The sequence below is a fragment of the Triticum aestivum genome, chromosome 3A (assembly GCF_018294505.1).
Source record: "Triticum aestivum cultivar Chinese Spring chromosome 3A, IWGSC CS RefSeq v2.1, whole genome shotgun sequence".
In the NCBI taxonomy this organism is placed as follows: domain Eukaryota; kingdom Viridiplantae; phylum Streptophyta; class Magnoliopsida; order Poales; family Poaceae; genus Triticum; species Triticum aestivum.
The window spans coordinates 373881447-373903626 of record NC_057800.1 but is presented as its reverse complement, the minus strand read 5'-3'; the positions used below and the strand labels follow the sequence as shown (position 1 = coordinate 373903626).

General features: G+C 39.4%; 1 pseudogene; it reads right to left on the bottom strand.

Moving 5' to 3' along the window:
• The window catches only part of LOC123058343 (uncharacterized), an 85583-nt pseudogene extending 77400 nt beyond the window's left edge, over positions 1-8183 (bottom strand).
• Between the last annotated feature and the right edge of the window lie 13997 nt (positions 8184-22180).

Below are 22180 nucleotides of genomic sequence, written 5' to 3'. Positions count from 1 at the left end.
CTCTTTTACTTAGCTCTCACATGGCTATGGGCTATATATCACTCGTTACTTTATGCCCATTGTATCATGTTCACTTTGCATGTTATACCTCTTTCCATGCCTTTGCCATGCAATTGTGACACTTGCTTGCATTTACCCATGAGTCACCATTATACTACTTCTATGTGTATTTGCATGCTTGGTGGAGATACTTGTTGCTATTTCCATATTCTATACATGCTCCATTCTATCATTGCTTATTGTGTTGGGAGAGTCATGATGTTCCAATGCTATCAACATAAGACTTCTTGCCAATACAATGAACCTACTTTGCTCATATATTTTCATGCTTGTGATATGTCATGTGCATTATATATGATCGCTATTTGCACACATGACATGATTGCCATGATTCTTCCTAGTATGTTGCATCTTCGCACTACTAGCTTGCATGACTTATTTACGACGATCACTTGCTTGGTTACATCACCCATGATCCATAATTGCTCATTTCATTGGGTTGATAGCATATATATTCATGCCTCACACATGATTTATCTTGATCATTATCCCTTGCCTCCAATAGTTGAATCTCTCATATTCACATGTAGTGAGTGTAACCATGCTATGTTTGTTGATATTGGAGACTTGGACATCTTACTTGTGAAGCACGCTTGTTTGATTGAGCTTCATCTCTTTGGTTGTTCTCGCATCTTATGCTTACATACAATGACATGTCTCCTTGTCCTCTATTATGATAAGAATGATGAAAACACTTGTTGGCTATTTCACCACGCGAATAAGTTTTGCAATTCTGCTAATCCCATTTGTTTTTCTGAGTGTTTGTCATGTTCTTTGATTTTGAAGGATTCACAAGGCAATACCATCATGAGACAACTTGATCATGTGAACGCGTATATGATGTGCGACCACTAACATCTTCAACGTCAAGGACTTGTCCCAATACCATGGTGATGAAGATCATGATCTTGGGGAACGTAGTAATTTCAAAAAAATTCCTATGCACACGCAATGATCATGGTGATGCGTAGCAACGAGAGGGGAGAGTTTTGTCTACGTACCCTCGTAGACCGTAAGCGGAAGTGTTTATAAACGCGTTTGATGTAGTCGTAACACTTCACGATCCGTCCGATCAAGTACCGACGTACGGCACTCGCGTTCAGCACACGTTCAGCTCGATGACGTCTCGCCTCTCGATCAGCAAGAGGGGCGAAGTAGTAGATGAGTTCTGGCAGCACGACGGCGTGGTGACAGTGTTGGTGAAGACAATCTCATAGGGCTTCGCCTAAGCACTACAAAAACTATGAAGAGGTAAACTTAGAGGAACGGGGTTGCTGGCACACGGCTTGGTGTTTTTGACGTGTCTTTGGTGTAAGCCCTGCCCTCTTTTATATGTTGAGCCTGGGGTCAACTTGGAGCAAAGCTCTCAAAGTCGGTTTTGCCCGAAGGCAAGAGTCCCATTGACTCCGGACAAACGCCACAATCCTTGGTCTGGCCCGACGCATGGGCCTCGGCGTCTGGCAGGGCCAGACGCCAGGGTCTCTGGCGTTTGGCCCTGGCCTCGCAAAACTTTTTTGCCGCTAGCCGTGGGCCTGACCTTGGCCTAACCATATCATCCAATATATGAATATTTACCTCCGACCATTCCGGAGCTCTCGTATGGTCCGTGATTCATCATGACTCCGAACAACATTCGGTACCAACATACATAACTCATATATTACTATACGTTCAACGACGTTAAGCGTGCGGAACCCTACGGGTTGAGAACTAGTAGACATGACCGAGACACTTCTCTGGTCAATAACCATAGCGGAACTGGATGCCATATTGGCTCCTACATATCTACGAAGATCTTTCATCAGTCAAACCACATAACAACATACGTTTGTTCCCTTTGTCATCGGTATGTTACTTGCCGAGATTCGTCGTCAGTATTCATACTAGTTCAATTCGTTACCAAGTCTCTTTACTCGTTATGTAATACATCATTCTGCAACTAACTATTATTTAAATGCTTGCAAGCTTTATATGATGTGCATTACGAGTGGGCCAAAGATACCTCTCCGACAATCGGAGTGACAAATCCTAATCTCGAAATACGCCAACCAACAAGAACTTTGGAGACACTGTAGAGCACCTTTATAATCACCCAGTTACGTTGTGACGTTTTGGTAGCAACATAAAGTGTTCTCCGGTAAACGGGAGTTGCATAATCTCATAGTCATAGGAACATGTATAGTCATGAAGAAAGCAATAGCAGAATACTAACGATCAAGTGCTAAGCTAACGGAATGGGTCAAGTCAATCACATCGTTATTCTCCAATGATGTGATCCCGTTAATCAAATGACAACTCATGTCTATGGTAGGAAACTTAACCATCTTTGTTCAACGAGCTAGTCAAGTAGAGGCTACTAGTGAACTCTGTTTGTCTATGTATTCACACATGTACTAAGTTCCGGTTATAAATTCTAGCATGAATAATAAACATTTATCATGATATAAGGAAATATAAATAACAACTTTATTATTACTCTAGGGCATATTTCCTTCAGTCTCCCACTTGCAACTAGAGTAATAATCTAGTTACATGCATGTGATTTAACATCAATAGTTCACATTTTATTGGTTAACATAGTTCACATCGATATGTGACCAACACCCAAAGGGTTTACTAGAGTCAGTAATCTAGTTCATCGCTATGTGATTAACACCCAAAGAGTACTAAGGTGTGATCATGTTTTGCTTGTGAGATAATTTTAGTCAACGGGTCTGTCACATTCAGATTCGTAAGTATTTTGCAAATTTCTATGTCTACAATGCTTGCACGGAGCTACTCTAGTTAATAGCTCCACTTTCAATATGTATCAGATTGAGACAGAGTCATCTGGATCAGTGTCAAACTTGCATCGAAGTAACCCTTTTACGATGAACCTTTTGTCACCTCCATAATCGAGAAACAAATCCTTATTCCTAAGGATAATTTTGACGCTGTCTAGTGATCTACTCCTAGATCACTATATACTCCTTCCAAACTCAGTGTAGGGTATACAATAGATTTGGTAACAGCATGGCATACTTTATAGAACCTATGGTGAGGCATAGGGAATGACTTTTCATTCTCTTCTATCTTCTGCATGGTCGGCTTTGAGTCTTACTATTACACACTTGTAACACGGCAAGAACTCTTTCTTTGATTGTTATTTGAACTACTTCAAAATCTTGTCAAGCTATGTATCATTGAAAAAAACTTATCAAGGTCTTGATTATCTCTATAGATTTGATGCTCAATATGTACGTAGCTTCAACCGAGGTCTTTCTTTGAAAAACTCCTTTCAAATACTCCTTTATGCTTTCCAAAAATTCTACATTATTTCAATAAACAATATGTCATTCACATATATTTATCAAAAAATGTTGTAGTGCTCCACTCACTTTTTGTAAATACAGGCTTCACCGCAGTCTGTGTAAACTATATGCTTTGTCAACTCATCAAAGCGTATATTCCAACTCCGAGATGCTTGCACAGTCCATAGATGGATCGGGAGCTTGCACATTTTGGTAGCACTTTAGGATCGACAAAACTTCTTGGTTGCATCATATACAACTTCTTTAAGAAATCCATTAAGGATGTAGTTTTGACATTCCATTTGCCAGATTTCATAAATGTGGCATTTTGCTAACATGATTTCGGACAGACTTAAGCATCACTACAAGTGGAAAATCTCATCGTAGTCACATCTTGAACTTTGTCAAAAACCCTTTTCGACAGTCTAGCTTTGTAGATAGTAAACTACTATCAGCGTTGTCTTCCTCTTGAAGATCATTATTTTCTATGGCTTGCGATCATCGGGCAAGTCAACCAAAGTCCACTTTGTTCTCATACATGATCCCATCTCAGTTTTCAAGGCCTAGCCATTTCACGGAATCTGGGCTCATCATCGCTTCCTCATAGTTCGCAGGTTCATCATGGTCTAGTAACATGATTCAGAACAGGATTATGTACCACTCTGATTCGGATCTCACTTTGGTTTACCTATGAGGTTTGGTAGTAACTTGATTTGAAGTTACATGATCATCATCATTAGCTTCCTCACTAATTGGCGTGCCCTGGTGTCTTGTGCTCACCAGGTGGACTCCTTCGGTAGTTATTTGCTCCAATATTTCTTATTATTCATAAAAATTCCTCGTGAAGTTTCAGCTCATTTGGAGTGTGCAAATAGGTGGCTGACGTAGCTTTTTTAGGTCCAGATTTCAGTTGCCGGAATTCTCCTCTTTGTGTGAACCTTGCATATTATGAGAAAAGGCATTAGAATTACTCCAAAAAGTATTATTATGCATAAAACATTATAATAACAATAGGTAACATGATGCAAATGGACGTATCAACTCCCCAAGCTTAGACCTCGTTTGTCCTTAAGCAAAAACCAAAATCGAAAAACATGTCCACATGCTTAGAGGAGAGGTGTCGATAAAAAAAATACGGATATAGAGCATCATGTAAATTATTATAACAGTAACAAACTTTCACATAAACTTTTATCATAGACTTCTCATGATAAGCATCACAACATCAAAGTATAAAGCATAAACTCTATTGGAAACCAACAAACTATGTTCTCAGTCAACTTTGCAACTACAATTCATCATCTTTTCAGGAAGGGTCATGTATTGAAGCCTTTAGGCAAGTCCACATACTCAACCATCGTATAGTCTTCTATGATTGCTAACACTCACCGCATACACATGAGCAAAATGTTTCAACTGGACACATAGAAGATAGGGGCTTATAGTTCGCCTCCCAACGTATTCACCTCAAGGGTGATGTCAACAATAATAACTCATGCTATCCATATCCAACTGGATATATGTGCCTAGATCTTTCCTCGCCACATGATGCTTGCCAAAAGAGAAAATAAAAAGGAATAGAGAGAAGAACCTTGACTCTTGCATAAAAGTAAAAGTAAGGCCCTTCGCAGAGGGAAGCAGAGGTTGCCATGCGCTTTTTGTTTGTATGCTCAATCCCTTAGTGAAAAGAACGTCACGTTATATTGCCCTTCTGATAGCAACCTTTTATGCAATCTGTCGCTTTTATCTTTGCCATCACAAGTTTGTACAATGCTCAATTTTCTCTTACACTAAATGATCTAACACCTTTAGAAGCAATTTTTATTGCCTTATTGCACCGATGACAACTTACTTGAAGGATATTACTCAATCCTTAGGGAGGTATGGTGGACTCTTGAAAATAAGATTTGGGTTTAAGGGTTTTGGATGCACAAGTAGTATTTCTACTTGGTGCGAAATTTTTGGCTAGCAAAGATGGGGGGCAAGCACCACATGTTGAAGGATTTATGACAATATAACTTCTATGTGAATATGAACAAACATAAATCATTACATTATCTTCCTTGTCCAATGTCAACAATTTTGGCATATAATATTTTGATGGGGGCTCACAATCACAAAAGGTTTCCAAGATAGTATATTTGCATGTGAATCTTCTCTTCCCTTATTAATTTTTTCATGAATTGCATCATTGAACAATGCTATGTTTGTCAATCTCCAATAAATTTTTCTACTTATACTTTTCCTTCTGTGGTGTCATTACTTACCATAAGATTAGCATATGATCTTTTTCATTTATTTCCTTTCCTTTTATTGAAACATGAAAGTAAAGAAAGCAAAAGTCAAATTAAACTTTATTATATATCTCGCACACGATTACAAAGATAGATCACTAAGCAAACTCTCGAAGAGAAAGGATCGAACTAAACTTTTATTCATCTAAAGAAAAAGATAACTATGGATCGGACTAAGATAAGTAAAGTCAAAAGATAGTGGAGGTGATACGATACCGGGGAACCTCCTTCAATCTTGGCGAAAGCCAAGGGGAGTGCCCATACCTAATACTCAATTTTCTTTTGGTCATGAAGAAGGAGGTGGTGGTGATGAAGTGGAGGGTTTGTCTTTCTTCCTTAGCTTATGCTTGAGGATGGAATTCTCCTCCTTTAAATCACCAGTCTCCTTCTCAAGCTCCAATACCTTTTTGCATAAATCTTGCTTGTTTTCCTGCAAAAGATGAAATGGGATAAACTGGATCTTAGGCTTCTTTGCTTTGTTGGGGATACTTGACTTCTTAAATTCAACGTGCATATCCCCAGGTTGAGGCAATGGGGCTTCATCCTCGTCTGAGCTCATCTCTCTCCTCCCTTTTAGGCTCATAGTCTTCCTCTTCCTCTGAAGTCCAGCTATAGTGCTCCACATCCCCATAAACCTTAGGGTTTGCGATATAATCAGCAACATAGCTCTCACCCTCCGAGTCTCGGGACGACATATTTTTAGATCTGTCAGGAAAATAGTGAGAAAGAAAACAGAAGATTTCTCAGTGATACGATGGTCAATAGGTTCGGGGGGTATATAAAGATTTTTTATCTTGGGAAACAAGCAAACGGGAGAAAGACGAAGTCTGGAAGGTACCCGAGCTTGGCACAACCTACCTGGGGCCAGACGCGCCCTGGTGTCTTGTGCACACCAGGGCCACCTTCCTGGTAGTGTCTTATTTTCCTAATTTTTTAAATATTCCAAAACTGAGAAAAAATATTTTTGCGGATTTTTCGAAGTCCGTTTACTTACTGTATCACGTACCTCCTCTTTTTCACGATTCTGGAGTGTCCCGGAAGGTTTCTTTTATGTGTTCTTCCAGTGTCATAGTCTAGATAACATTGCTTTCAACATTAATGGGCGTACCTAAGATATAATGTTTAATTCATTGCCCATTAACAACCTTCCGATTAGTACCTTCAACATTATTTATTTTGATGGCTCCAGATCGATAAACCTCCTCGATAACATAGGGTCCTTCCTATTTGGAGAGGAGCTTTCCTACAAAGAATCTGAAACGAGAGTTGTACAAAAGAACATATTCTCTGACTTTGAACTCACGCTTTTGGATTCTTTTGTCGTGCCATCTTTTAATTTTTTTTCTTTAAATAACTTGGCATTTTCATAAGCTTGGGTTCTCCATTCATCTAGTGAGCTAATATCAAATAACCTCTTTTCACCTGCAAGTTTGAAATCATAGTTGAGTTCTTTAATTGCCCAATATGCTTTATGTTCTAACTCAAGAGGCAAATGATAAGCTTTTCCATAAACCATTTTATAAGGAGACATACCCATAGGATATTTATATGTTGTTCTATAAGCCCAAAGTGCAGCATCTATTTCTTAGACCAATTCTTCCAGGGCCTATTGATGGTCTTTTGTAAAATTAATTTTATTTCTCTATTGCTAAGTTCAACTTGACCACTAGACCGAGGATGATAGGGTGATGCAATTCTATGGTTAACATCATACTTGGCAAGCATTTTACGGAAAGTGCCATGAATAAAGTGTAAACCACCATCAGTTATTAAATATCTAGGGACTCCAAACCTTGGGAAAATAACTTCATTCAGCATTTTAATAGAGGTGTTGTGATCAACATTACTAGTTGGAATAGCTTCTACCCACTTAGTAACATAATCAACAGCAACCAAAATATGAGTATACCCATTAGAGGAAGGAAAAGGTCCCATGTAATCAAAACCCAACATCAAATGGTTCAACAGCAAGTGAATAATTCATAGGCATTTCTTGATGCTTACTGATATTACCTATTCTTTGACATTCATCACAAGATGAGACAAACTTACGAGCACCCTTGAAGAGAGTAGGACAATAAAACCCAGATTGCAATACCTTGTGAGCAGTTATGTATCCCGCGTGATGTCCTCCATAAGCTTCAGAGTGACATTTCCGTAGGATTTGCCCCTGTTCATTCTCAGGTACACAATGTCTAATAATACCATCTACTCCTTCTTTATAAAGATGTGGGTCATCCCAAAAGTAGTGTCTTAAATCATAGAAGAATGTTTTCTTTTGTTGGTATGTAAATCAAGGTGGTATGTATTTAGCAATAATATAATTAGCATAGTTAGCATACCAAGGTGTACTATTAGAAATATTTATTGCATCTCATTTCTCATCAGGAAAACTATCATTGATAGGTTGTGGGTCATCAAGATTATTTTCAAGCCTAGACAAGTTATCAGCTACGGGGTTCTCCACTCCTTTTCTATCAGTGGTATGCAAATCAAATTCTTGTAGCAAGAGAACCCACCTAATGAGTCTAGGTTTAGCATCTTTCTTTTCCATAAGATATTTTATAGCAGCATGATCAGTGTGAACAATAACTTTAGAATCAACAACGTAAGATCTGAATTTATCACAAGCAAACACCACTGCTAAGAATTCTTTTTCAGTAGTAGCATAATTTCGTTGAGCATTGTCTAGAGTTTTACTAGCATAATGAATAACATTCAGTTTCTTATCAACTCTGTGTCCTAGAACAACACCAACAACATAATCACTAGCATCACGCATAATTTCAAAAGGGGGTTCCAATGTAACATCCCAAAATTCTAAATTTTGGAATGTTATAATAAATAGATAGATTTGTTTGACTGTTTGATTGATTGACTGAAAGTGAGTGAATTCGAACTTTTTGAAAGTTAAATGAGAGGGAATAAAAGGACTTTCCCAAACTTTCACCTTTGGCATTTTGATCTCCGTGAATTCAAATTCTTTTCAAATACAAAACCCTCGAGAGAAGATGACATGACTTCTTCCATTTAAATAAATGAAAAGGGTTTTGAAAAGATTTGAATTTCATTTTGAATTTTTTTTCCAGAAACTTCAAGCAACTCAATGATTTTCACGAGAGAAGATAAAATGACTTCTTCAAATTATATGAAATATGAGTTGGGAGTTTCAAAGGATCAATTTCAAAGTCCTTTTGGAATTTATTTTCAATTTGGAGTTATTTGAGTTTTATTCAAATTATTTTTCTCCAAAAATATAATATATGGAAAATAGGGTAACATGATTCCCTACATTAGGAAATTGGAGAAAAATTAATTTGAAATCATTTTGGTATTTTTTAAAATGATTTTTATTGGATTTTATTAGACCTGTAGCACTCTTTGAATTATCTGAATTTGTGTGGATTTTATTTGGCATATTAAAAATGTTCATGTCATAGAAAATCTTTTTCTGAAAATTTTGATATATTATATGCCTATATAATATTTTTATTTCTGTTTGTTTTTATTTGTTTTCTTTGTCTGGAAAATGTTTTTTTAAAACCCTTCCCCTACTGGGCCGGCCCAGCTCCCAGCCAGGCCACGGCCCAGCCCGACGCCCGCGTCGCCTCCCTCCTCGCGTGCCGGTGCGGGACTCCCGCCGGAGTCCGCCGCACCCACGGCGCCGGCCGCCCCTTCCCCAAGACAGGAGCCGCCCTGGCCCCTGTATAAATGCGCCGCCCCGCCGCCCTCTTCTCCTCCTCCTCCCCTCAACCGCCGCCAAATCTCGTTGCCGCCGCCGCTGCACTTCACGGCCTAGCCGCCCCGCGCCGCTAGCTGCTGTTGCCGTCGCCGCCAAGCACCGCGCCGCCTCGCCCCCACCGGAGCCGCATCCCACCGCCGCGCCGCCCTCGCCGGAGCTTGCTGCGCCGCCGACCGGCGTGAGAAAACCGCGGAAAATGCCCGCCGTTGAACCGCACGAACCGGTAAAAAAACCGCACAAAACCGATCCAGTTTTTTTCGGTTTTTCATCTTAGGTCGGTTTTTCTTTTAGTTAGATCTAATTAGAAAACATTCGCTGGTTAGGATTAGAAAACAAACGTTCGCTTTTTAGTCTTTTCCTTTTTTTCTGTTAGTTTTAGACAGGGACTTCTTTGTAGATGTCTTATTTACAAATTAGTCCCTCTGCTTCAATCAATCACTACTTTTCACTCGTTAGTCCAAATCCAATGAAACCAACGCTCACGTCTTCGTTACGATCTCCACTATTCGGATAAACAACTTACACATGTTTTTGAAAGTTTTAAAATTTGAATTAGATTAGATCTGTATTCAAACTTCGTTTGTTCATAACTTGAGTTTCGTAGCTCCGTTTGAGTTGATTCTTTTTGCAAATCGAAGGTCTTGACCTAAACTTTTTGATAAGGCCAAATTCACATAATTTTGGTACTGTTAGAAATTGTTTTATGTTGCAAGAGCTATTTGCTTGGTTTTGATGTTTTCCGAATCGACTTGTTCAATCTTTCTGGTCTTTTGAGTGATTGCTTATGTGTGGTTACTATTGCTTGATTACGATAGATTGACCGGAGTGTGACGAGTAGAGCTATCAAGATTTTTGAGTGTGAATCATCTTCATCAACATTGCAGGCAAGTTCACACTTTGATCGTATCCCCTTTCATACCTAGTTTTTATGCATTAGTTCCAATCCTCAAACATTGCATGATTAGGATGTCATTAACATGTGGGTATTGGGAAGTAGTTGATGAGGTAGGAACCTATTGCCCTGCATTCAAACCTTGGGAGTTACTATTACGTTATGCTTAGATTGCCATGCTATGCTCGTAGACGTGGATTGGGTTTTGAGAGTATTCATGACAGATGTGAGATTGTTAATTAATGGTTTACTTAAGGTGGCAACTTAAACACACATCTGGGTGGATTGAGGTACCTGGGTATTCCCGTATTGCCTGTCTAGGCACCGGGGTAGACCAGGATTGCCTGTTTTTTTTATGGACCGCCACCCAGGCTCAAAGGGATCATGAGATTTTTCATACTAGAAACTTCCGTGTGCAGCCACAAGCTATTATGGGCTCTAGCATAGTTGATTAAGTCATGCGAACTCTTACAGGGTAGACTAGCAAATGTAGGGAAAGCAGGTGTACGGTCTATCCATCGTAAGGTGCTAGCGCTTGAAAGACTATGTCTCGGTCATCCGTCTTCTCAAACCCATGTAGTGCGAGAAACCAAACGGAGGCGATCGAGTCTTGTGGGGAAAAGTGCGCAAACCTCTGCAGAGTGTATAAACTAATCTTGAATATCTAGTAACTGGATTATCATGTGAATCTCAACATGTTACTCTAAAATTTAATTTTGTTGGGTTTTGTTTAATGATGATGCTTAATTGGGATTGAGAATGCTGTCAACCATTCTCAATGTTCAACAACGACCATGATAGTTAAATAAAATTTATTCCTTTGTAGTAGGGAAAAATTGGCTTTTCGCAAAAACCTTATAACCGTAGAGCTTTTTCCACCAGCCATATATGCATGTAGTGATAGCCATTATTCATTATTGCTCTACAGTGTGAATTTGCCAGTACATTCAATGTACTGACCCTTTGTGGTTGCAACATCTCATGTTGCATGATTATCTTACGACGAGTAAGTGATACGTTAGGGTTATGATTTCTACACTCAACTTTGCCGTTGGTGTTGATGAGAATCCACAGCCTTGTTACTTCCGCTATTTGGATTGAGGTAATAGTATTTACGTTACTTTTACATGTGATTTACCTCTGTTATAAATCCTCGAGTACTGTGTGTGTCAGCATATCGATCCAGGGATGACACTTAAGCACAGAGACTTGATCCATTTGGGTCGGGTCGCTACAAGATGGTATCAGAGCACATGTTGACTGTAGGACGTGACCCCTAGAAACTGGCAAACCCATAGGAAAGATTTTCTCTACAATTTTCTTTTCAAAAATGATCTTTTACCTCTCCTCTCTTCTGAGCTTATTCAAAAATTCCCTTTAGTGAGACCATACCCCTTTCCCCTTTTGACCACACGAAGATTCGACTGATGAGACCACTCCAAGAAGTACAAGATATCGGACAACTAAGACCACTTCGGAATGAAGAGTATTTTATGTGCATCTGAATAATGGAAACTACAATGGTTGAAGACTGAACACAAGTAGAATTTGAAGGCTCTGAAGAATCCCTAGATTTGTATGACCTAGGAAGGCTACCCTTATGGAACTTGGCAGACTATGGAAGTTGCCAATACCCGAGATCAAGGTGTATCGGAGAAAGACCGGAGCATGGAGCATTAGAACTCAAAGTTTTGTCAAGAAACCCTAAGGCAGGAGATATCAACTATGGAATGATAGCTCATGGAAATGGCAAGAGCAGAAACACGGCTATCCAAGCTTTTAACGTCCGCTTATGCTATTTGTCACCGGGCTGAGTTAAGCAGGCATTTCTTCGGAAGGATTGGATGGTAGAAGGCTGATGTAGCAGCTATCAGCAAAAGATGAAGTTTTAACCTTAGCCGGTGTATCACCAGGATCTGGAGTGTTACATCAAGAAGTTAAGATGGAGCTACAAGAAGCCGTATTTTGACAAGGAGCATTTCGTGAAGAACTTAGGACCCAGAAGTTGAAGTAGCCAAGCTGGAGGAGCTACAACCTCGAGACACCGGAGATTCGTTGGGAACTGAAGGACAGTAGGACATGGTTCATGCCAAGGATGATGAAACCTAAAAGTTTGGGACGCAACTCCAGAATATTAAAGGATGTCACGAGAGACTTCGCGTCAACAGAGATGAGCTGGCAAAAGGATTTGAGAAAGACAAGCACGATCGGAAGAGGCCATCAGAGACATGAACAAGACCTGAAGAGTCTGGCGACGTTGAAGATTTATTGACCTTTAGAAGACCAAACCCCTGTTATATACCTACGTTAGATGCGACATTTGTGAGCTGTCAATTGTTTGATGTTTTTCCGACAGCCACAGATAAAATCTGTCTTTTCAAAACCATTGTTTGTATTGTGTGCATCCCTCTCTATCTCTCTTATCTTCCCCCAAACCCACATGGACCCAATAGAGGATGAATGGAGATGAGCTTGTATTTTCTGGACCGATGAGTCAGTTGGAGACAGACCGATGGATTCAGAACATGGAGGATCACATGGAGAATAACCATATAGTCGGAAAAGATATGACCCAACATGCTCTTCAGTGCTTTGAAAGAGGTGCTGCTACTTGGTGGAGGATGTACCAAACCATCAATGGATGGCAAGGAGTAACCACTTGGAAAGAATTTAAGTTGACTTTGCCAAAGTCTCGGTTTGTGTCCCAGAAGTTGAAGCCCTATGAAAATGATATGAAGAAAACCTTGTGCATGCAAGATTTGTGGAGAAATTGGACCCACCCATAAAGAACACAAGGATGAATGCCCTAATTGTGAAGGAAGTCACCCAGTTGAAGAATGCCCAATTAGGCAGATTACTTGTTTCTTGTGTGAAGGGACTACCCACTATCCTGCTCAGAGTCACATTTACCCCATGGTACAACGAACCATCCAGCAGAAGAAAGAAGTAATGAAAGGAGCCCTCATGGAAATTTTAGAAGAAACTGTGATGAAGGAAGAGGTGGAGGACACGCCCAAAGAAGAACCAATTAAACCCTGCACCAAGTCATGCTATTCATGTGGAGAAGAAGGACACATCTCCTAGAATTGTTTGAATGGGGATCCAGTAGAATTTCCGACGGAGGAAGTAGAGTATGACCCACAAGAAATCGAAGCCCTGATTGGCATGGAAAAGTCCAGGAAGAGAAACCGATTGGAGCCCAAGAGGGACCTGAGTCATATCACCTGTTACAGGTGCAAGGAGTCAGGGCACTACCTCAACAGTTGCCCAAAAAGGAAACCTCGATACTTGTCAGAAGTAATATGTTTTAGTTGTAATGAAGCAGGGCACCTTGCCAGAGATTGTCCCAAAGAGAAGGAGACTTGTGATAAATAGTTGAGTCTGTGAGAAGTATAGTAGTAGAAGTGAGAACATTTTCTTTTATATTGAGGGTTGAGTTGAGACATGTAATGGAAAAGCGAGAGATTGTAATCACTTGAGAATGAATAAAGTTAGCATCGTTGGTACTGATATGGATTTTATGAGTTGTTACTCTATGAAGAAGGATTTTGGCCATTCTGAGGATACGAGAAATATGGTCTATGGAAGATTTGTGCATTTTAAGGGTGGTAGTACCCTGTAAGAACCCTTGACCCCTGGAAAAGATAAGGATACTCCACTGAGTGGATTTCGGACAAAATGAATACGAGTTTTGTCTCGATATGTGTGATGCCCCAAGAGTATGTGGGATGAAGTGGAGACCGTCAGTTGTTTGGACCAAAGGTGATCAAGGAGTCAGAAGAGAATGTTAAGTTGATTCGAGATAGACTGAAGGTAGCTCAGTCTGGGCAGAAGAGTTATGCAAACTTAAAAACGCAAGGAGGTAGTCTATGAAATTGGAGAGAGAGAGCATGTCTTCGTGTGACCCCTCTGCGAGGAGTTAAACGATTTGGAGTTAAGGGACAGTTAGCCCCGAGATTTGTTGGACCATACCGAGTTTTGGAGCATATGGGAGAAGTGGCCAACAAGTTGGAGTCACCCGAAGGACTGTCAGGAGTTCATGATGTATTTCTCGTTTCCTAGTTGAAGAAGTGCCATGTAGAGATGGCCAATATTCCCTTGTAAGGATGTTTGACCCTGGAAAGGATAATGATATTCCACGAAGTGGAATATGGACTGCATAAGTATAAGTTTTTATCTCGGTATGTGGGATATTCCACGAGGATGAAGAGATAAATTACTATTGGATATAAAGAAGGTATGATGTCAGAAATATGGATCAAGGGAAACTCCATGATGAGTCTGAGTAATCATGTCCTAGTTTGGTGCCAATAGAAGGAAGGAAGACAGTACAATTGGATGGATTTAAGAATACTAGGAAGTTGGAAGTTGGAATAATGATCAGTTTCCCGATGATAAGTTCAAGGACTACAAGTGATGAGATGGGCCATAACCCACATGCCCCAGGACCTACCAAGAAGCAAGTACATTCTTGCTGAAGGAAAAACCCTGAAAGAAGTTACGATTTTATCGACAGACGATCTTATAGGAGTTAAGCAAAACCTGAGAGTTGTGAAGGAACGATAGATGGTTGTTTGGCTTGCAGAATCTATGGATTTATCCGAACTTGGTTCATCGACAAGAGAAATTCTGCAATGCTTGTGAGGATGACCGAGTGTTAGAATGCGAGATTCGCTAAACCGTATACAAGGAAATGATTTGGGTGCGGGATGGATTGATCACCATACCGACTTACTCTTATTATTCGCCTTGCTATATGGGATGGTAAATCTAAGTGACTTACCTATAGTAGAGAGACGACGATCAAAACTCTGTTTAAACCTTAGAATGGTATAAGTATTTTCCCTTGTACAAGGCAGCTTTTGCCAACCATAGGTTATACGGTGAGGATCAACCCAGACCCATTTCCTGTAGGAGAAACCATAAATGGTTGACCACCATGAGATGTCGATAGTTGTTTAGTTTTGGCGCCAGACCCGTCAGCTAAGAAGACCCAGTCACAGAAGAACCTTACCAAGATGAAAGGACAGAAGAATTGTGGTAAAGGTTATGCCACTACCGGAAGAGCCTGGATAAGGAATTATCCTGAAGATCCAAGAAGACCGACATTGTTAACAATAAAAATGGAGTATATGAGTTTAGATGGAACCGTAACCATGCTTATAAGGGTGGTAGCACCCCAGACCCCGTGTGATGATTGATGGATTTTGAGGAGACCCCAAACCCTAACCTATTTCTTGCTAGCCTCTCCGAATCTCGAGGACGAGATTCATTTTAAGGGTGGTAGGTTTGTAACATCCCAAAATTCTAAATTTTGGAATGTTATAATAAATAGATAGATTTGATTAACTATTTGATTGATTGATTGAAAGTGAGTGAATTCGAACTTTTTGAAAGTTAAATGAGAGGGAATAAAAGGACTTTCCCAAAAATTCACCTTTGGCATTTTGATCTCCGTGAATTCAAATTCTTTTCAAATACAAAACCCTCGAGAGAAGATGACATGACTTCTTCCATTTAAATAAATGAAAAGGGTTTTGAAAAGATTTGAATTTCATTTTTGAATTTTTTTTCCAGAAACTTCAAGCAACTCAATGATTTTCATGAGAGAAGATAAAATGACTTCTTCAAATTATATGAAATATGAGTTGGGAGTTTCAAAGGATCAATTTCAAAGTCCTTTTGGAATTTATTTTCAATTTGGAGTTATTTGAGTTTTATTCAAATTATTTTTCACCAAAAATAAAATATATGGAAATAGGGTAACATGATTCCCTACATTAGAAAATTGGAGAAAAATTAATTTGAAATCATTTTGGTATTTTTTAAAATGATTTTATTGGATTTTATTAGACCTGTAGCACTCTTTGAATTATCTGAATTTGTGTGGATTTTATTTGGCATATTAAAAATGTTCATGTCGTAGAAAATCTTTTTCTGAAAATTTTGATATATTATATGCCTATATAATATTTTTATTTCTGTTTGTTTTTATTTGTTTTGTTTGTCTGGAAAATGTTTTTTTTCAAAAAAAAACTTCCCCGACTAGGCCGGCCCAGCTCCCAGCCAGGCCATGGCCCAGCCCGACGCCCATGTCGCCTCCCTCCTCGCGTGCCGGTGCGGGACTCCCACCGGAGTCCGTCGCACCCACGGCGCCGGGCGCCCCTTCCCCAAGACAGGAGCCGCCCCGACCCCTGTATAAATGCGCCGCCCCGCCGCCCTCTTCTCCTACCCCCCTCAACCGCCGCCCCTCATCGGGCTTCGTCGCCGCCAAATCTCGCTGCCGCCGCCGCTGCACTTCGCCGCCTCGCCGTCCCGCGCCTCTCGCCACCGCCCCGCGCCGCTAGCTGCTGCTGCCGTCGCCGCCAAGCACCGTGCCGCCTCGCCCCCACCGGAGCCGCATCCCGACCGGCGTGATAAAACCGCCGGAAAACGCCCCGCCGTTGAACCGCACGAACCGGTAAAAAACCCGCATAAAACCCGATCCGGTTTTTTTTGGTTTTTCATCTTAGGTCGGTTTTTCTTTTAGTTAGATCTAATTAAAAAACGTTCGCTGGTTAGGTTTAGAAAACGAACGTTCGCTTTCTAGTCTTTTCCTTTTTTTCTGTTAGTTTTAGACAGGGACTTCTTTGTGGATGTCTTATTTACAGATTAGTCCCTCTGCTTCAATCAATCACTACTTTTCACTCGTTAGTCCAAATCCAATGAAACCAATGCTCACGTCTTCGTTACGATCTCCTCTATCCGGATAAACAACTTAAACATGTTTTTGAAAGTTTTAAAATTTGAATTAGATCAGATTTGTATTCAAACTTCGTTTGTTCATAACTTGAGTTTCATAGCTCCGTTTGAGTTGATTCTTTTTGCAAATCGAAGCTCTTGACCTAAACTTTCTGATAAGGCCAAATTCAAATAATTTTGGTACTGTTCGAAATTGTTTTATGTTGCAAGAGCTATTTGCTTGGTTTTGATGTTTTCCGAATCGACTTCTTCGATCTTTTTGGTCTTTTGAGTGATTGCTTATGTGTGGTTACTATTGCTTGATTACGATAGATTGACCGGAGTGTGACGAGTAGAGCTATCAAGATTTTTGAGTGTGAATCATCTTCATCAACATTGCAGGTAAGTTCACACTTTGATCATATCCCCTTTCATACACAGTTTTTATGCATTAGTTCCAATCCTCAAACATTGCATGATTAGGATGTCATTAACATGTGGGTATTGGGAAGTAGTTGATGAGGTAGGAACCTATTGCCCTGCATTCAAACCTTGGGAGTTACTATTACGTTATGCTTAGATTGCCATGCTATGCTCGTAGACGTGGATTGGGTTTTGAGAGTATTCATGACAGATGTGAGATTGTTAATTAATGGTTTACTTAATGTGGCAACTTAAACACACATCTGGGTGGATTAAGGTACCTGGGTATTCCCGGATTGCCTGTCTAGGCACCGGGGTAGACCAGGATTGCCTTTTTTTTATGGACCGCCACCCAGGCTCAAAGGGATCATGAGATTTTTCATACTAGAAACTTTCGTGTGCGGCCACAAGCTATTATGGGCTCTAGCATAGTTGATTAAGTCGTGCGAACTCTTACAGGGTAGACTAGCAGATGTAGGGGAAAGTAGGTGTAACGGTCTATCCATCGTAAGGTGCTAGCGCTTCTGAAAGACTATGTCTCGGTCATCCGTCTTCTCAAACACCATGTAGTGCGAGAAACCAAACGAAGGCGATCGAGTCTTGTGGGGAAAAGTGCGCAAACCTCTGCAGAGTGTATAAACTAATCATGATTAGCCGTGTCCCCGGTTATGGACATCTTGAGTATCTAGTAACTGGATTATCATGTGAATCTCAACATGTTACTCTAAAATTTAATTTTGTTGGGTTTTGTTTAATGATGATGCTTAATTGGGATTGAGAATGCTGTCAACCATTCTCAATGTTCAACAACGACCATGATAGTTAAATAAAATTTATTCCTTTGTAGTAGGGAAAAATTGGCTTTTCGCAAAAACCTTATAACCGTAGAGCTTTTTCCACCAGCCATATATGCATGTAGTGATAGCCATTATTCATCATTGCTCTATAGTGTGAATTTGCCAATACATTCAATGTACTGACCCTTTGTGGCTGCAACATCTCATGTTGCAGGATTATCTTACGACGAGTAAGTGATACGTTAGGGTTACGATTTCTACACTCAACTTTGCCGTTGGTGTTGGTGGGAATCCATAGCCTTGTTACTTCCGCTATTTGGATTGAGGTAATAGTATTTACGTTACTTTTACATGTGATTTACCTTTGTTATAAATCCTCGAGTATTGTGCGTGTCAGCATACCGATCCAGGGATGACACTTAAGCATAGAGACTTGATCCATTGGGGTCGGGTCGCTACATCCAATCAGGTGGTTGAACAATAGGTGCAGAAATTAAGGCTTTCTTGAGTGTTTCAAAGGCTTCTAAACAATCATCATCAAAAACAAATGGAATATCCTTTTGTAAAAGATTTGTAAGAGGCCTAGAAATTTTAGAGAAGTCTTTAAACCTCCCATAGAGACCATCATGACTGAGGAAAGTACGAATACCTTTGATATCTTTAGGACATGGTATTTTCTCAATTGCATCAACCTTAGCTTTGTCCACCTCAATACCTCTTTCAGAAATTTTATGTCCCAAAACAATACATTCGTTAACCATAAAGTGGCACTTCTCCCAATTCAAGACAAGATTTGTTTGCTCACATCTCTACAAAACTTGATCAAGATTGCTCAAACAATCATCAAAAGACTTCCCATAAACATAAAAGAAATCCATGAAAACCTCAACAATCTTTTCACAAAAGTCAGAGAATATAGCAGGCATACATCTTTGAAAGGTAGCAGGTGCGTTGCATAAACCAAAAGGCATACGTCTATAAGCATAAGTTCCAAAAGGACAAGTAAAAGTGGTATTTTCTTGATGAGGTTGAGAAACATGTATTTGTGAAAAACCAGAATATCCATCATGGAAGAAAAAAATGTGTGTGCTTAGATAATCTTTTTAGCATTTGATCAATAAAAGGTAGAGGGTGATGATCTTTTCTAGTTGCTTTGTTTAATTTTCTAAAATAAATTACCATTATATAGCCCGTAACAATTCTTTGTGGAATAAGTTCATTCTTATCATTAGGAACAACAGTAATACCTCCTTTCTTAGGGACACAATGAATAGGACTTACCCATCTACTATCAGCTATAGGATAGATTATACCTGCTTCCAGAAGTTTGAATATTTCCGTTCTTACCACTTGTTTTCATCTTCGGATTTAACCGACGTTGGTGATCAACAGCGGGTTTAGCATCAGGTTCCATATTAATATTGTGCTGACATAGAGTGGGACTGATGCCCTTAAGATCATCAAGAGTTTATCCAATAGCAGCTCGATGCTTCCTTAGGACTTTCGATAATCTTTCTTCTTCATGTTCTAAAAGGTTAGCACTAATAATAATAGGATAAATCTTGTTCTCATCGAGATAAGCATATTTCAAGTGTCTGGCAATTGTTTTAATTCAAACACAGGATCACCCTTAGGTGGAGGAGGGACTCCTAGAGTTTCAATAGGCAAATTGTGTTTAAGCAGAGGATGTTGTTCAAAGAAAATCTTATCTATTTCATTTCTTTCATTCATATGCATATCATTTTCATGGTCTAGCAAATATTGTTCTAAAGGATCAGTAGGAGGTACAACAATAGAAGCAAGACCAATATTTTCATCCTTACTAGGTAATTCTTTTTATCAGGTTTTCTACTAAACTTGGAAAAATTAAATTCATGAGACCCATCACCAAAGCTAATACCGACAGTTTGTTTCTCACAATCTATTTTAGCATTAACGGTGTTCAAGAAAGGTCTACCAAATATAATGGGACATCTTGTGGGGAACCAAGAACAAGAAAATTAGTAGGGTATTTTTTTCCCACACAAGACTTCAACATCTCTAACAATCCCAAGTGGTGTGATGGTGTCTCTATTAGAAAGTTTAATAGTAACATCTATGTCTTCTATTTCAGCGGGTGCTATGTCATTCATAATTTCTTGATATAAGGTAAAAGGAATAGCACTCACGCTAGCACCTATGTCACGTAAACCATGATAATAGTGATCTCCTATTTTAACTGAGACAACTGGCATGCCAACAACGGGTCTATGTTTATCTTTCCCATCGGGTTTGGCAATTATAGCAGCTTCATCACAGAAGTAAATAACATGCCCATAAATATTATCGACCAAGAGATCCTTAACCATAGCAACACTAGGTTCTACCTTGATTAGTTCAGCTGGTTTAGGTGCTCTAATATTACTTTTTATTGACCATAGTTGAAACTTTAGCATGTTCTTTTATCCTAACAAGGAAAGGTGGTTTTTCAATATAAGCAGTAGGAACAACTGGATCAACATCATAGATAATAGTTTCATCTTTAGATATTACTTGTTCTTTAACTTATTATTTAATAGGTGGGTGAGATCAACATGAGTAGCAAAAGATTCACAGAAAGAGGATACTATTTCAGAGTCAAGTCCATATTTAGTGCTAAACTTTTGAAAAGCATCGGTATTCATCAAAGATTTAACATAATCAAACTTAAGCTTAATACCCGACTCTTTACCTTCTCGAGTTCCCAATCTTCAGAGGTGCATTTAATTCTTTCCAAAATATCCCAACGGAATTCAATAGTCTTCTTCATAAAGGAACCAGTACAAGAAGTATCAAGCATGGATCGATCATCATGAGAAAGCCAAGCATAAAAATTCTGAATGATAATTTCCTTCGAGAGCTCATGATTTGGGCATGAATATAACATTTACTTAAGCCTCCCCCAAGCTAGAGCGATACTTTCTCCTTCATGAGGCCAAAAATTATATATATAATTCTGATCACGATGAACTAGATGCATAGGATATATTTTTGGTGAAACTCCAATTCCAAGATCCAATATCATCGCATAGCCTGTACCATGCCAATGCTTTTCCCTTCAAAGATAAAGGGAAAACCTTCTTATTAACTTCATCTCTGGGTAAACATGCAAGCTTAAACAATCCACAAATTTCTTCCACATATATCAAGTGCATATCAGGATGTTCGGTTCCATCTCCTGCATAAGGATTAGCTAGCAGTTGTTCTATCATACCCGAAGGAATTTCATATTAAATATTTTCAGTAGGTGCAGTAGGGTGAGGAGTAACTAATTGTGATTCCGATCGAGGTGAAGATACCCGAACAAACCCCTCAAAGGATTGTTTCCCATAATAACAAGTGACAATAAATTTCAGCATGTAGTAATAATTTTTCCTTACCAATTTCCAATTACCAAGAGCGCTTCACTCCCCGGCAACGGTGCTAGAAAAGAGCCTTGATGACCCATAAGTATAGGGGATCGATCGTAGTCCTTTCGATAAGTAAGAGTGTCGAACCCAACAAGGAGCAGAAGGAAATGACAAGTGGTTTTCAGCAAGGTATTCTCTACAAGCACTGAAATTATAAGTAAACGAGTAGTTTGATAGCAAGATAATTTGTAACGAGCAAGTAACGATAGTAGTAAAAAAAATTGCAGCAAGGTATCCCAATCCTTTTGAGTCAAACGACATGCCAAATGGTCTCTTATGATAAGCAAAGTGTTCTTGAGGGTACATGGGAATTTCATCTAGTCATTTTCATCATGTTGGTTTGATTTGTTTTCGCTACTTTGATAATTTGACATGTGGGTGGATCGGTTCTTAGGTGTTGTTCTTACTTGAACAAACCTCCTACTTATGGTTAACCCCTGACAAGAATCCGCAACTATGAGAAAAGTATTAAGAATAAATTCTAACCATAGCATTAAACTTTTGGATCCAATCGGTCCCTTATGGAATAGCGCA